Source organism: Acanthochromis polyacanthus, chromosome 12, assembly GCF_021347895.1.
Source record: "Acanthochromis polyacanthus isolate Apoly-LR-REF ecotype Palm Island chromosome 12, KAUST_Apoly_ChrSc, whole genome shotgun sequence".
NCBI lineage: Eukaryota > Metazoa > Chordata > Actinopteri > Pomacentridae > Acanthochromis > Acanthochromis polyacanthus.
The window spans coordinates 13268175-13284124 of NC_067124.1; positions in this window are offsets into that span (position 1 = coordinate 13268175).

The following is a 15950-nucleotide window of genomic DNA, read 5'->3' on the forward strand; positions in this document are numbered from 1 at the left end:
AGTTATTATCACAAGATAATGATGCTGAATCTGAAACTCTGTGTGTGTTGGTAATATGCAATAAAATGATCACGCAGTTAATGGTCAAGTTGGCATTATTAAGTGGTTTTCTGGTGTCACTGTGTGGTTAGCAGAAAATAAAAAGCATCTGCAGTGATCAGTGGTAATTTTGATTTCAGTAAAGAAAGCAAAAATTTCATCTCTATGTACAATGATTCTGTCATAAGTACTGTTTATAGAGCAGCACGAACTTGGACCTAAAATGCAATATGCTGTCGACAAATTACCTTCGATTTTATTGCGATATGATATTTTCCCTTGTTTATCAGTTTTATTTTTACCCTTTTACTGCGATTGTTGAAAAGTACAGGCTGATTCCAGTTTATCAAACCTATGAAACATAATATAATATAAATAACCACTACAGCTCAAAAGTTTGGGGTTTGGGAAATGTCCTTATTTTTTAAGATAACGTTAAAATAATCAGAAATACAGTCTAGACATTGTTAATGTGGTAAATGACTATTCTAGCTGGAAATGGCTGATTTCTCCATAGGGGTACAGAGGAACATTTCCAGCAACCATCACTCCTGTGTGCTAATGCTACATTGTGTTAGCTAATGGTGTTGAAAGACTAATTGATGATTAGAAAACCCTTATGCAATTGTGTTAACACATGAATTAAAGTGTAAATTTTCATGGAAAACATGAAATTGCCTGGATGATCCCAAACTTTTGAACGGTAATGTATATGTGTATATATAAATCAAAATGTAAAACGTATAAAACCCATTTTTTGTCTCTTTTTTCTTGCCGGCATCAGGCCTGCAAGTTCTCTTCACTTGGCTTTTGTCATGGTGGTTGTCACAATATTAAAAACAATGTGAAGCTTTGTGTCTTTTACATCCATTTGCATTTACTTCTTAAGGTGTGATCGATTTGGATTACTGTGAAACATTTTGCAGTGTGGGATAATAACAATGTCCTGAAATCCATAAATCTGTAATATCGGCCAGTTAGATAAGGACCTACATCTTTCTTCTAACATCTCTCCTATATAATAACTTCCTTTTTCTCCATTAAGTGACTCTCTGGAGGGCAACAATTCAGAAAATACAACTGGAAAGTTATTAGGCTTCTTTTATACTGAGTTACATCATCCTTTTCAGTCCTGTACGCTCGTGTGCAGTGTCTGTGTTTAGTCTGCTGTTGTCGTATCAGACTCTTATACCTGCATTAAAGGACATGAATGCGACCTGGCAGCTCTGCCGTCATGCAGCACGGTGACTGTTTGAGCCTTAGATGGCTTGTTGTGGGTGTTTGCATGGGAGACGCAATTACAGAGGGTGGGTGTTGTTACTTAATACAGAAAACGAAGTTAACTAGTGAGACTCTTTTGTTCTTCAGCTCTGATTAAGAAATTAATACTTAAGTTTCTTAACATCGTCCCCCAGTCATGCCCTTCACTGTAAACTAGACATGCTGTTACACTACAAATGTGAGCGCCTGCATATTGCTGCATGCCTCAGTGCTTTCAGACACACTTGTTATGTTTACATAATGTAAGTGAAACGCCTTCCTCGTTGCTGTTCTGTCAGATTCACTCATCACTTGCTCTGAATAGGACATGAAAATTTTAAAAATATGTACCGGACACGTCCCTCTAGACTTGTTTTTTGTGTTTCCTTCACAGTAAATGCAACAATGATTTATCTTGCTTATGTTTAAGAATGAGAAAAATGCACAACTACTAAATGGCTACAGCAGATAACAAATTCTGACAAACACAATCCGCTTCAGCAAAACAGACACAAAAAATAAAAGTGACATCTCCTTTCTCCATGTCATGTCATCTTGTTCTACATCCTTCCGATGACGCAGGTGATACGAGCAGAGACGACTAAATATAGCTTTGCACTGGAAATGTCATCACTGTCACATTCCTAAATCAAAAAACCTCACCATGATTACAAATGTACGCTCGTTACGTTTCAGTGGCCCAAAGCAAACTTCAGGATTTTCATCCATCTTACATCCTCTCTTCACTATCGCTTTCTGTCTTCACCTCTCTGCTCCACCTCTGCTGTACACTGTTAAATGATTTGTACAACACTGAGAAATACAAAGTATGCATAATAGTATGTATGTAATTATGCCAAACAAACCATGAATAATCATGACTCAAGGGAAGCGGAACAACAGGAAACAAATCAAACTGAGAGAGGGGTTTAACTTGACATCGTCTCCTGACTCATCCAGCACGCATTTGACCTCTTAGTCTTTGAACAATTTATAGAAAGTCATATGACTAATATTAATTCAACACATACAGTTATGAGCAAACCCGATGGGCCTTTTGATGGTCACGAAATCAAAGATAAAAGAGTTATTCGTCACATCTCTCAAAACTATCAAAATAGTACAGTTAGTACAAGCACACAGCCTTGGATTCCTGTACCTGAGGCAGAACTAACCAGGTTTTTTCATAGAGTTGACATGCAGGGCATGATTAGTGTAACCCTCTTATCTCTAGTATGCTTCTTTTGGATTTTTTTGTCTATGGGCTGACTCAAAAATATACCTAGACATTCATTCATGTTTTGCTGTATTTTACTTTAACCATCCATTTCATAAAGAAGACATCTCACCACACCTCACTATGAATTATTATTATTATTACTCTGTAAAGGAGACGGAGCCTCGGTGGAGTTATGTGATGATCAGTGTTGGTTTGTTTGTCTGTTTGCAACATTGCTCAAAAACAGATGAACGGATTTGGGTAAAATTTTCAGGGAAGGTCAGAAATGAGTGATTTTGGCAGTGATGTATATTTTAAAGACTTCTGCCACTGGAAATGATACAATGACTGAGCAGCCTTAGCAGAGTACTGTGCTCTCTGAGTGTTTTTCTCATTAAACTAGTGTCTAGAGGGTTTTAAATGCAAAGTTCTCAGGCAGAAATCTCACACAGACACCTTTTAAAGAAAGGTTATTTTATGTATGATGGCATGTTCATTCCATCACATTGATTGCTGTGAGTAGGGAAATGCATTTTTCATATGAATCATGAATTTAAAAAAAAAAAAAGTCTTCTACTTTTCGAGGTAGATCAGAACTAATATTGGAACTCCATTAAACCCCATGGAACGTAAGATTTCATAGTGGTTCTCCTCCTACAGTGTTTAAATTAGACATTCCAGCTCAATTTTAATAGATACTGTTACTGTTATTGGTTTTATTCAGTGTTTTGAAATTGTAATAAATCTTTACGTTACTCTCATTTCCATAGTTTCTATTTATTCTGTCACAGACACATACACTCCATCATATAAGTAAAACATACAAATATGCTGACATTTTCTAAAGAAAAATATCTTCTTTAAATGTCCATTCTGTGCAGTTGTCCAGGAACAACAGCAGCCAGCTTGAAGCTTTTCTTTTCTTCTTTATTTTGATTCCTTCTAGCATGTGGGTTTTTGTGGACACTCATAAAAGGCTTTATAGGATACAGTTATGCACTTTGTTTCTGAGTGAGGCTGTAGTTCTTCAGAATATTTCTTGGTTATTCATAAAAAGCAGCAATGTCAACCTTTGTATTAAAATATGTTAATTCAAATACAACCTTTTATTTTAAAATAGACAGACACAAGCTCAAACTTACCACCAGAGGCATAAACAGCTGTCTCGAGATGTAAGAAGAACAAGCAAACCTGCAACATTCACCCATCAGTCAAATGAATTACACTGACCATCTCATTATAATTCAGTGTTCTTCTGGGAAACCTTTGCTTCTAGTATCTAACATGCTTAAACCTAGCTTAAACCTAAGCCCAACAGCCACCGGCACTCCCCAAGCAGGACAGTAGGCTCAAGGATATCGACATAGAGGCCAAGGCGTTGACCCCCTTCCAAACTTCCCAGGTACCAACCAGTGGCGGCCCGTGACCAAAATTACCGAGGAAGCCAGTGTGAACAACAAATTACATTCGGTGTTTTAACTGTTATTTTCATGTAAACAAATCAGCCTACTGTTACAGTACCTTTATTCTACCGACTTCTCATTCATTTCAGTGAAAAAAAAGAGGTTAAGTGCTCCAGGGGTTGTTCAGGGAGCCGGTAGACCGGTCAAAGAGACATGGCCAGCAGAAAAGCCGGTTAAGCTTGGCACTTCCTGTTAGCCACTCGTTTCTGGCATAGTTCGCTTCACAAAAAAGAGCGAGCTTTTCCATTAGCTCTACACTTAGTTAGATTGAGCTTTGGAGTTGGCCTACCGTCCCTTTTGACGTGTAGTTGAACTTCAAAAGGAAGTTTTGTGAAGTCATTTTTTACAAGAAACACAAGGTCCCTGCCACCATCCATTCTCTGGCTAGCTTGATGGCTATACTTGCTGTGTGGGCTTGCTGGCGCCTGACGGGACAGCTGGATTAGTGTGGGTATTGTTCATCACAGTTTGTGATTGGTTGGAAGCCAGATTTGATCTGGCCTCCCTTATGTTTTTTTTAATGATGCGTCGACCATTAAGCGATGAGCCTTGCTTCAATCTGATTGGCTAATACGGGATGTTTTTTTCTCTAAGGGAGGCAAGGCGAAGCTGGCCTCTGAACAGACAGACAGCGCAGAGGGCATGAGAGACGTAGTGTAATGCAGAAAAAGAGCTTGACAAGAGGGGCGCTGTTTTGCTCCTCACAAAGCAGAAATGCCTGATGTAGTGTTTTGACAACAAGGAATGACAAAAATATAAAACATAAAATACATAGTGGTGAAGATTATTTATATTTTTTCTTTCTTGCATATTTTTTGGGGAAGCCAGGCTTCCCTTGGCCTCCGTGAAAAACCGCCACTGGTACCAACTCAGCCGAGCATTTTGCAGAATGTGCAACAAGCCTAATCCATGAAAGCCCCATCGCTACTCCCTCAGTAGGACCCAAAGGATCTGCATACCGATGCTGGAAACCACAGGACGCCTCCACAGATCCTGTGTTCATGTCCTGATTGTCAGTGTTGTTTTGTCAGTATTGTACATCTTCTTCTGATCTCATCCAGTCATTTCATTCAATAATGGAAGGGATTAACTTCAACATGGCACAAATGGTGGGCTTCTACTCTGTTTATTAGTTGTTGTTGTTTTGACGTCAGAAGGTGTCAGGAGGAAACGCCAGCTATTGTTTGTTTCCTAAATGGACGGAGAGGAAATGCAATTCTCCTTCATTTGACGTGATTCAATTTGCTGTCAGGCAAATTCTCATAATCGAATGTAAATATTGTTAAAGTTAAGAATGTTATAATGAAACTGTAATAAGTGGAGCCATGGATGAGGGGAAGAACGAGACTCATCTCATGCAATTCACATTCACAGGCCGCAGAAGTGGAAAACATTAGTCTTCATTTTGTTGTTCCTTCTGGACCCGTTGCAAATTATATGAAAGATGTTGCTGCTGAAATACTCACCCTGGAATAAATTGACGATAGTTATCTTGTTCTCATATTGTCTCAAACAATCAGAATATTACAATGATTACATAATGGTGTAGTTTTGGGTAACAGAATCTGTTTGTTTCTCTCAGCAGACGTCTATTGAACTGATGGGTCCAAGGACAACCAAACACTCAGAACTGTACATTTAATAGTTACAGTAATCAAACTTAAAACACTCAGCCAAGGGAAATGCTAAGACACTGTGAATTTTAAATTAAAATGTTGGAAAGGAAAGTTTTGCACTATTACTCATGATGCCTCTGTTTTAATTTGTGTTTTGTATTTCTTAAAAATGTGGAGGTGTAAAAGGAGCATTTCTGCCTGAGGTTAATTAACATGAAGTCTCAGTACTGCTACTTCTGAATATGCAAACATAGAAGTAATGCACGGTGAAAGCAGAGGGAAAATACTGTATAGCTAAAAGAAACATTAAAATACTGAAGAAGGACACCTTTTAAAAGGGGAATATTATAAAACGTCTGAGTGATTCAGAGGGAAAATCACTGATAAATATAAACATTTAGTCAGGTTGTGGAGAGATCAACGTGTTTCTCTGTTTTCTTGAGTGTGTTTAATGGTATTTTACTGAACCACTCATTTTATACGTTTTGTAGCTGTGTGTAGTCCTGCACCAAATTAAAAATACTGAGATTAGTTAGCCTGTAGTTATTGATTTCTGTTATTTTGAGTTTTCATGTATAGCGAATATAGCTATAATTAAATTTGTTTGGTCATACAGTTTGTTCATCAGTGGCGGCTGCTGGTCTTCCTAGGAGGGGAAGCTCATTTTCACCATACATTGTAATATGTGTCTGTTTATTTGTATGTAAATTCTACCCTCCATTCCTTTTCAAGAAAATGATCTGTGACCCGGTCGTACCAACTAGGAGTCTTTTCCACGGACTTCACCAGTGTCCTCTCAATGGCCAGCAGAGCTAAGCTGCTTAAACGGCCTTGGCCCATTGTGTTGCGGGTGTAAGACTTGAGGCACTTTAAACAGGAGAAGCTCCTCTCCACACCTGCAGATGTAGCGCCAATCATTGCTACTAATGACAACAGTTTGCACAGCTGAGGCATTGTACTGTCCAGCTCCATGTCTTTCAGAAACAGCAAGAAATCACATAGCTTTCCCCTGTTGCCCTGCAAGTCCTGGTTTGAATATAGGACTTGAAGTTCAGATCTCAGTCTCCCTGAATCAAAGAACTGGCCATAACATTTCAGGACACTCTGGTATGCCTCCTCTGGAAACACTTTTTTCATCTCATCAAATTTCCCTGGATTGACTAATTCCAAGAAGCGCATGCTTTCCAAATTTGCAAAACGCCGAGGTATCTGCTCTGAGAGATTGTCTAGGATGGCCATGTACAGATTTCTGTAGCGCTCCTTAGGATCCTGTAATTGTGACAGACGGCGCTTTCTCAGGGGCTCAGTTTGTGGGTCTGATGTGAGATCTGCTGCTTTGGCATAAACAGCTTGGAAAGAACCCTCTGACCTTTTCTCTTTGACATAAGCAAGAAGAGACTAAATTCTTTTTTGCAGTACAGAATATCCACAGCTCTCTGCTGGACAATGTCAAACACCACATCAGTCTCAGAAAAGATTTGCTCGAATGTGTACAACATGAACACAAACTCGAAATCCTCCAGTTTCATCAGAAAGCCTTTGGCTCAATCTAATGTATCATCATCCATGGTCTTATCTGCAATGATCTTCTCAAAAGTCTGCAGGAGGGCATCATAATTGTTTGCTCCAGTGCTCACTATCCGTGATGTGAAATTCCATCGAGTAGGAGCATTTCTGGGCAACCTTGAGCAGCCTGAAGACTCAAGAAAAGACATCCTCTTTGTGGATTTTGAGAAAAATGTGGCAAACCCAGAGAGTGATGCAAAAAAAAAATCTGCACTCAGATAAGCATTTAGCCCCCTGAGACAGCACCAGATTCAGTCTGTGTGCATAGCAATGCACAAATATTGCAGTGGGGGCTATTTCTTTAATTTTGGCCTGCAAACCATGTAGAGCTGAAGACATGACAGCAGCCCCATCATAAGTTTGTGCCACAAGTTTCTCCCTGAAATTGTAGCCCTGCATGTTCTCATTTAAGACTTCGAAAACAGACTGAGCATCTCTTCCCCCAGAAACATCAAAAAATCCAATAAAGCGCTCCTGAATTTTTCCTGCACTATCCACATAGCGAACAATGACAGAGTTGGGCACGGCAAGCTATATCAGTTGTCTCATCCACCTGCCATGCAAAAAAGGGAGCAGCCTGAATTTCATCTTTTATCTCATGTGAAAGAGTGGCTGAAAGAGCAGTGATCAAGTCATTTTGGATTGTATGGGACATGCCAGAAAACACAACTGATGACTGGAATTGTGTGGCCAAGACAGAGTCATATTTTGATAATGTTTCAATAAACTCCCTGTAATTCCCCTTGTTGGATGATTCACTACTCTCATCATGCCCCCTAAATGACAGCTCCTGGCGGCCAAGCAATGAAGTCACATCAATAAGGCGGTTTAGGAAAGCCCTGTTTTGTTTTACGGTTTCATTATGTTTTGCCACTTGAATGCGAGCGCCTTCATTTATTGCATGTTCAACCCTGACTCTGCCGAGGCAACTCAACCTTGCACATGCACTCACATGTTCATTGCTTGTTTCATGCCTTTTGTATGCCCTGTCAAAGTTAGACAGATCCCCAAAGCCCACTTTTGACCAGACAACACATCCTTGAGATGGTTTCATCAAAAGGCATGGCCAACAGTACATTTTATTGGTGACAGCACTTCCAGTCAGCCAGCTCACCTTGTCATACCAGGACAGCTGAAAAGACCTGTTACTTTTCCCCACCTTTTGCACCAACTCAATCTTAGGAGTTGATCTGCCCTGCAGTTTAACACTAATTTTCTCTTCATAAGGAAGACTATCAAATGGCTTCGCCAAAATCCGGTCGACAACATTCGCATTGTCTGCCATTGTTTGCAGCTTGCTAGCAGCTGGAGCTGCTGTGTGACCGCCTGAGTGTGAGTGAGTGACGGGGGAGAAGCTCTGCAGCTGCAGCTGCTGGTTGGGGACAGAAACTGCAGAGTGACCACAACAGAATGAAAAACTTGAGAAGTGCTTTGGTGCATCATTTAACTTCAAGATCGCTGATTTGCTCATGTCGCTGTCAATCAAGCTTCAGACTGCTCATCCAATCACCATGCAGAAGCCCAGCGTCCGGGCCAGTCCACTGCCCCATAGACCCCCAGAGACGCTGAGCGTCCGATGGGCGGGACAAAGCCCGGCATTTATCCAATAACCGTCCAGTTTCACTGCAGTGGAGCAACCCACTCTATGCTTCACAGAGACGCGTCCGACCATAGATATGCGTCCGACTGTTAAAAGCACTGTGGAGCTGCGAGGATGAGTGAAAAAAAGCCGAGTCAGTGTCCTGTGATAAGTAGCTGATTCTGAACAAAAGATAAACATGTTGTCACGCATATTTAGTCAATGAAATGTACACACAACAGTAAATATTGGACCACTTATTTTTTCAACATTTGGGTTGAAAGCATTTGGAAGCTGAGCTTCCCTTGCAGTCTTAGAGCAATCGCCACTCATACATGGACAAGTGCTTGGTGGCAAACTGACAGCTATGGTGTTGGGTAACATGTTACAAAATGTACTTTATATTGACATTAAGTCTCAGTAACAGCGCTCTCTCTCCATCTGAACTATACTCAACAAAAATATAAACGCAACACTTTTGTTTTTGCTCCCATTTTTTATGAGATGAACTCAAAGATCTAAAACTTTTTCCACATACACAATATCACCATTTCTCTCAAATATTGTTCACAAATCTGTCTAAATCTGTGATAGTGAGCACTTCTCCTTTGCTGAGATAATCCATCCCACCTCACAGGTGTGCCATATCAAGATGCTGATTAGACACCATGATTAGTGCACAGGTGTACCTTAGACCTACAATAAAAGGCCACTCTGAAAGGTGCAGTTTTATCACACAGCACAATGCCACAGATGTCTCAAGATTTGAGGGAGCGTGCAATTAGCATGCTGACAGCAGGAATTTCAACCAGAGCTGTTGCTGGTGTATTGAGTGTTCATTTCTCTACCGTAAGCCGTCTCCAAAGGCGTTTCAGAGAATTTGGCAGTACACAATTCTTGGAAGCTGAAAACGTCCCAGTTCTTGCATGGCCAGCATACTCACTGGACATGTCATCCATTGAGCTTGTTTGGGATGCTCTAGATCGGCGTATACGACAGCGTGTACCAGTTCCCGCCAATATCCAGCAACTTCACACAGCCATTGAAGAAGAGTGGACCCCCCAATAAAACAAAACTGCACATTTCAGAGTGTCCTTTTATTGTGGGCAGTCTAAGGCACACCTGTGCACTAATCATGGTGTCTAATCAGCATCTTCATATGGCACACCTGTGAGGTGGGATGGATTATCTCAGCAAAGGAGAAGTGCTCACTATCACAGATTTAGACAGATTTGTGAGCAATATTTGAGAGAAATGGTGATATTGTGTATGTGGAAAAAGTTTTAGATCTTTGAGTTCATCTCATAAAAAATGGGAGCAAAAACAAAAGTGTAGTGCTTATATTTTTGTTGAGTGTATGTACTGACTGAATGGCTAGTATAGTTCAAAGAAACACTGTGTCTTATACATTTTCCCTCACAGATTTATTTTTTCCTATTTTCCAGTGAACATATGTGTTGTATGTTTACACTGGAACAGAAAATCTCTAATGGCAGCGCTTTCACTTTACAGCTGGTGTGTGTGTGTGTGTGTGTGTGTGTGTGTGTGTGTGTGTGTGTGTGTGTGTGTGTGTGTGTGTGTGTGTGTGTGTGTGTGTGTGTGTGTGTGTGGGTGGGTGGGTGGGTGGGTGACAATCATAGAGAAACAGGACATAGGGAATCGATCAAGTGAGTATCCAAAGGCAGAAGTTTCTTCACAGTTTGGCTCCAGCGTCAGACAAACAGACAAAGCATGAATCAGTGAGGAATGAATTCTCCAGCATTGTGTGAACTGGACAGATGCACACAAGATCCAGTAGCTGACAGGGGTTCATGATGATAGCAGCTGTGAGGTCCTCATCTATACAAAACATCAAATCATTAACAAAGTAGATCTAATTATACTTTATACCAACAAATTAAAGTCTGCTTCATTGGTTGTAGAATGCTGATGTAAAGCAACTAACAATGCACAATTCGGACATATCTAAATGTTAATTGCAACATGCTAACATATTTATTAACGTAGTTTAGTATGTTAGCATGCAAAATGTCCTTATTGCATGCAATTCCTAGAAGAATTTCTCCTCTTAGTACAAAGAAGAAGTCGAAGGAAATGTAATCAATGGAAAAGAAGTGTCTGTTAGGCCCCTGCAGCTGTGTTGGAAGTTGTACTTGGAAAATTATCTATTAATTGTTATAGATTACTGATGAATTAGCCTATAGGACAGACGTGTGCTGTAGATGTGCTGTAGGACCTGGTTACACCACCAGGTGGACCTTCTTTCTGTGTAGTGAGATGGAGTTACAGGTGTGCTTGCCTGCTGCCCACGAAGTTTGCATGAAATAAGTGCTAGCTGCTGTCACCATTTACTCCTGTGTTGATGAACTGCAGCCTAAAGCTGTGAAACAGAAATCTCACTGCTGACTTATCTAGCTAGCTAGCTGAGGCCAATGGTGCTAACTGTTAGGAACAGGAATGGCAACAACATCCAAACTAAAGTGATGAAATGTATCTGCTGCAGTCTGCTCTGAGGATAAACACATTTTAAAAGTGGCAATAAATACTGACAGATTTCCGGAACTGATAACGTAACTGCAAAAGTACCTATGAACATCTGTTCCAGCTGAGCAGCTGTTTTCAGCAGATGGATTAACGCTAATTCCCGTGAACAAGTCCCTCATCATGTAGATCAGATATGAGGATTATTTTTATATCAGCCTGCCTTGAAGAGACACTGCAGGATATTTACTGTGGACCACTGAAGCTTGTTTGTTAGGAAAAGTTAAAGACAATGAATACTGAATAGCAATTTAAACGATTATTTAAATTATTCCGGTAATTCTTTTTGGTATTTCACTTTCAATTAGCGTGTCTATCCAGTCAGATAACAGCTGTTTGGGTTAAGCTTCCAGGAATTGATGGTGAGTCACTATAATGTCCTCTTAAATGATTTAACTACGATGTGTGGCCAGTCCGTCTCTAAAGTGATGAAAAAATGATTGTGTTTATTTGTGTGGCTCCCAAAATAAGAAAAAAAGTATTTCCACTGTCTCTAACACCATGTTGGGTGTTTGTATTGTGGATGGCAGAAACACCTGTTAAAGTGAATGTAAAAAGCCCTGATATGAGAGAGGTTGCTAATTACTAAATGTCCTTCAGCTGAGTGTGGCAGCATCGTTAATTAAGGTTGCCATGGTGACGGTACCTGCAGCCAGACTGAGAACTCACTGAGATTTGGCTCGTCACACCACTTCATCTCTGGCAATTCAGTCAAAAACTGTAACTCTCATTATGAAGCTTTTACCAAGGTGAGCACAAGATTCTGCTGCACACACCTGTGCACGTTTCTGTTTATGGTGTCCAAAAAGATATAACATGTGGTTCTTTGTGTTCTATTGTGAAAATCCTGGTCTCTGGTTGTAGTGTGTTCTACACGGCAGATGGACGGTACTGCTGTTATTCATGTAGCAAGGCGAAGTAATACCTTTATTCTGATTTTCTTTTTCTATCTGTAAATAAACGTATTAATTTGTGTTATTCATTGTTGCGTTAACATTAAAATTATAACCTGTGTAGCTTTTATTTTAGATCCATCCCACCTAAGCTCCAAACATTTCTCCTCTTCACTTAAATTCATTTTTTTTATGATAAACCTTTTATTTTTTGGAGACTGTGAAACATTCTGCAGGTCATTTTTCCCAACATCAGTCAGACTGTACAATGCCACATTATAAACTGGTCTACCTCTGTCACTGCTGCACTTTTCTCCCTCACTTATGTGCAATAACTGTTATTTTTCAACCTCATGTAAATAGTCTTCTTTAAAAAAAATCTTCTGTGTATATGATGTTCTCTGTGTTTTTGTGTTTTATTTATCCTGACTGTCCTTAAACTATTTTTCTCTCATTTGGAGCTACTGTAACAGTGAACTTTCCCCATTGTGGGATGAGTAAAGTTTATCTTATCTTATTTGTCAGAAAAGTTACAGTAATCATTGCACAAATGACCTCTTCGTTTGGCATTTAATTGCTGTTTCAATGACTAACCGTGTGGAGACAAGCATGAAAAACAAGAAAGAATACAGAATTTTGAACATAATACGTGGTACAAAGGTGGCTGTGGGAATGTCATTATTTAGTATTTGGTTAGGAGAACAGATAAAAGTAAATAGTGCTTATATAGTTACCTACTACTATCTATACATCACAATCGGAGTATTAGCTTAAAATTTTGCACATATTCAGTCTGTGGCCATGTTGCAGGTTTTTGGAAGTTTTTTCGACCACACATGTTGAAACACTGTGAAGGATCCTTGCTGAAAGATGCAGCCCATCATGTTTCACCTCTTGAGGATTTTATCACACATCCCATCAGTGGAGTGGACCTTCTTTCCAAGCCGCTGGTAATTACTCTGTGCACAAGAGCCTCTTGAGTCATCTTGGCTTTGAAACATGCCCAGAAACTGAAGGAGAAGTGGACTTTTAGACTTTTTTTTAATTCATCCATCCATCCATTATCTCTACGTCACTTAATCCTCATTAGGAGCCTGGAGTCTATCCCAGCTAATTTAAGGTGAAGGTAGGAGACACCCTGGACAGGTCAACACTCTATCATAGGGCTATATGTAGAAACAACCAGTCACGCTCACATTCACACCTGCAGAGAATTTAGAGTTAGTAATTAACCTCAGCATGTTTTGCGAAGAGGGCTGCACAGAGGAATAGTGGTTAGCACTTTCACCTTGCAGCAAGAAGATCCCTGGTTTGAATCCCGGGGTGGGCCTGGGATCTTTCTGCATGGAGTTTGCATGTTCTCCCTGTGCATGTGTGTGTTTTCTCCGGGTACTCCGGCTTCCTCCCACAGTCCAAAAATATGCTGAGGTTCATTGATCACTCTAAATTGCCTGTAGGTGTGAATGTGAGTGTGATTGTTTGTCTGTATATGTAGCCCTGTGACAGACTGGCGACCTGTCCAGGGTGTCCCCTGCCTTCACCTGAGTCAGCTGGGATAGGCTCCAGCACCCCCCACGACCATAGTGAGGATAAAGCGGTGTATAGAGAATGGATGGATGGATGGATGTTTTGCGAAGAAAACCCACTCATGCACAGGGAGAACACGCAAACTCCATGCATAAAGATCCCAGGAAGGCCGGGATTTGAACTGGGGATCTTCTAGCTGCAAGGTGAAACTACCAATCCACTGTGCAGCTCTATTTTTAACTGAAAAGCAAGTCAAATGTTAAATTTCTGTAGCTTGAGAAATATTTTTTTCTTTTCTATTTTTTAATTATATTTTGTTTGTGACGTCCATTAAGTTGGCATTAACTGTCCTAAAACGTCTGTTTACCTCAACAGATGATGAGCTCCACCAGACTGCTGTTATTGTGAATTCTCTACTAAACAAGCTGAGACTTGCCAGGAACAAAAGTTTCCTTCTCTACCATCATATCAGCTCTTCGTGAGTCTCCTTCCTGTCCTGGCTGACTCAGGTCTGCAGAATGTTCTCATTTCCCCAGTGGGAGCAGACACACCTGCCAGTCCTCCTCTAAGCATCAAAAAACATTTCACAAACATCCATCTGTCCCTCCTCTCTCTCCGACATTCAGATGGAGAGCAGTGTTGCTTTCAGTGGGTTTACTAGTCCAACACTGGGTGCTTTACTTAAGCTTTCTGTGCTGGTTTGCTTTCATTTGCAGGCTTAGACTTGGCCGTGGTTTGTGTTTATGCCAGCTGTCAGCTCTGTTCTCTGAGGCACACTGCCTCCCAGTGGAATTGAGCTGTAAGTGGAACTACTACAGTAACAAAGCTGATCTCTCTAGTGTTTTTTGCCGCACCTGAAACCAGTAAACACACCATTTAAGCTGGATAAACCTGTAGAGTCTTGTAGATGCTCTTAATGTATTAATTGCAGGTAAAACTGCACAATGTGACCTTTCCATCAATCCTTGTTGCGTTTCTGTGTGACATTGGTGGTGAGAAGAAATAATTTAGAATTTCCATTTAATTCCATTTTAATTACAGCCTGAGTAAAGCTGCATCCATCTCCACTCATTCCTCCGGCTTGAACAACTCATCAATTCTTTACTGCATATAGACATGTTAATACCTGTGTAGTGTAATCATCGCACTAAAACAGACATATCCATACAATATGTGGTACCGTATGACAAGAAAGGCTGAAATCTGAGATACAAATAAGTAGAAACCAAAATAGTAATGTTATGAAGGCAGATCAAACTTCTGCTAAGTCATATTTTTAGATATCACTTAGTGGCAATTCTGTGTTCTTACTGCCTTTTAAAAAGGCTGTGACATGGTGTGATTCTATTGTAAATACACTCAACAAAAATATAAACGCAACACTTTTGTTTTTGCTCCCATTTTTTATGAGATGAACTCAAAGATCTAATACTTTTTCCACATACACAATATCACCATTTCTCTCAAATATTGTTCACACATCTGTCTAAATCTGATAGTGAGCACTTCTCCTTTGCTGAGATAATCCATCCCACCTCACAGGTGTGCCATATCAAGATGCTGATTAGACACCATGATTAGTGCACAGGTGTGCCTTAGACAGGCCACTCTGAAAGGTGCAGTTTTGTTTTATTGTTTTATTGGGGGGGGATCCACTCCTCTTCAATGGCTGTGCGAAGTTCCTGGATATTGGCAGGAACTGGTGCACACTGTTGTATACACCGATCCAGAGCATCCCAAACATGCTAAATGGGTGACAGTATGCTGGCCATGCAAGAACTGGGACATTTTCAGCTTCCAAGAATTGTGTACAGATCCTTGCAACATGGGGCCTTGCATGATCCTGCTGCAACATGAGGTGATGTTCTTGGATGTATGCCACAACAATGGGCCTCAGGATCTCGTCACAGTATCTCTGTACATTCAAAATGCTATCAATATAATGCACCTGTGTTCTTGGTCCATAACAGATGCCTGCCCATACCACAACCCCACCGCCACCATGGGCCACTCCATCCACAACACTGACATCAGAAAACGGTTCACCCACACAACGCCACACATACTGTCTGCCATCTGCCCTGAACAGTGTAAACCGGGATTCATTGGTGAAGAGAACACCTCTCCAACGTGCCAGACGCCATCCAATGTGAGCATTTGCCCACTCAAGTCGGTTACAGCGACGAACTGGAGTCAGGTCGAGACCCCGATGAGGACGATGAGCATGCAGATGAGCTTCCCTGAGAC